Consider the following 2,274-nt stretch of genomic DNA (forward strand, 5'->3'; position numbering starts at 1 on the left):
GAGGATACGTAGCCACAGAGCGATGTAAGAAAGAATGAAAAATGGATGGACAGAGCAGTAGCGAAGTATGAAGGAAGGATTAAACAAAAGAACAGTGGACATGGAAAATTAATGAAGTTATGAAAATCCCCCAATGGTAGAGTGTTGAAGAAAGAGAGTGAACTGGGAAGGGATTAAATGTGGAAAAAGGATAATGTAGAAGGTGAGAGCAGAATGAGATGAAAGAGGGTGAGGGACAAGAGGGCAGAGAAAATGGGATTAAATGAAAGAGGTGTGAAACATAAAAAAGCACAAGACGAGTAGCTACAAAAGAAAAGAAGAGAAGAGGGGGGAAAACACATGGATGAGAAGAGGGATTAAAGAGAAATTATTGGTTGGAGTTTGAAAGGAGCAGGAAGTGAGTGGGGCGCAAAAGAAAGAGGAATTAGAGACTAAATAAAAGGAGGAATTTCAGGATTGTGACAGATGAAAAGAAAAGCGAGGCACAGATGAAATGAATCCAATGACTGGGGGAATAAGTGGAAAAAGATTGAGAGGAAGAGGGTTGGAGGAGGAAAGGAGGAGAAACCTATACAAGTAAGCGCACGGAGGAAGGAGGGAGCGTGATGAGTGTAGATGTGTGGAGAAGAAAGAGAAGATGATGGGGGGAAGAAGTTGAAGAGACAGGAGGTAACCAGGAAGAAGATGAGGAAAATATCACCTACGTATTCTCACTAGTAGCAAGTAGGTTAGAATAGAACTTTATTGTGATTGTCACTTTTACAACAACATTTTCAAAAGTACTGACCTGGCAGTGATTAATAAAAAAAGAAAGAATAAAAAGATAAATATTATCCAAAAGCAGCATGAACAGGCATTCATATCTACATACACACACACAGCAGCATCATCCTTACATACACAGTCCCACCTGAATGGACTCAGTTCAGTTACGTTTAGCACAATTGATTTTAGGTATTGCAGTTCGGTTATAAACTGTTTTTGAGTGTATTTGTTTTTGCCCTGATGGATCTGTACCGTCTGCCTGAGGGTAACGGTTCAAACGGGGGGTGGCCTGGGTGGGAGGTGTCCTTTGTAGAAGGTTCCGCACATTTTTTGGGTGTGCAGTGTAGTTAGGAAAACAATCAATGGTAAAACTTTTCTTTTAAAGTAGGACAACAACAAAAACGGAGCAATAAAATTAGCATAGGGAGAAAATTGACAAACGGATCGGAGCAGGAGACAAAAAGGAAAGGAAAAAATTAGCAAAATGATGAGGCTGGAAAGTGTGTGTGTGTGTGTGTGTGTGTCTGTGGGGGGGGGATAGAAAATTCAACAAAGTCACGTTGAGAAAATCTTAAAATATGACAGAAATGTGAAAGGAAGGGCAAATATAGACATTGTAATTGTTGCACCATTCATGATAGGGTGTAGCTTAGAGTGCTGTACATTAAACTGAAAAAAACATGCAAATTAATACAAAAACATGCAAATTGAAACAAGTGCAAATACTGTGCTTTTAATAAAACTGAACAATCAAATGCATAACAAGCAAAAGAGGCATGAAATAGCGAGAACAGGTATGCCAAGAACTAGTAGGAGATTAGGAGACAAGATTTACTTTCTTTTCGGCCTAGCAAAGTTTGTAGTTTTTTTCACATGCTGTTGCAACAACTAGTAACATTAGAAAAACTACAACACCGCACCGTCTCTAGCTACACCGGAAACAGCCAACAGGCGCGCCCCACTCACGTCGTTTGGGCTTGCGAGCCGGCCAAAGAGTAGTAGCGTTACGTTTTGAGTAGATGGCGAGCGTGAGACGCCAAAATGGAAGCCGATAAGATTCTGGATGGAAAGTTTAGGTTTTTAAACTTGCCAAATGTTCCATTGAAATAGCTCTGGATGGCCAAGCACACAGCTGAAAGTTGGCAGGTAGTATACGGACGTTTGGTTGGAGAATGAGAGGAAAGGTTAGGTTAGCCCATCGCTTCACAGTTCATGAGCACGGCGTGTGTGTGTGCGTTGGGGTCACTGAAGATGGCAGGCGTGTAATCACTGCTGCGGTGTGTATGGCCTTGTGTTTCTGTGTTTGTGTGTGTGTGTGTCCCGAGGTGAAAGAGATTAGCTACAGGCTTGCTCTCTCTCTCTCTTTGCGGCTGTCCTCTTTTCTCTCGTTCCCTCGCTCGGAATACCAGTCGGCTTGTTTACGGGGGCCAACTGACGCCAAGACCCCAGCTCACACTCCGTACGACCCCGACACACACACACACACACACACACACACGCACACGCACA

The sequence above is a fragment of the Etheostoma cragini genome, chromosome 19, assembly GCF_013103735.1.
Source record: "Etheostoma cragini isolate CJK2018 chromosome 19, CSU_Ecrag_1.0, whole genome shotgun sequence".
Taxonomy (NCBI): Eukaryota; Metazoa; Chordata; class Actinopteri; order Perciformes; family Percidae; genus Etheostoma; species Etheostoma cragini.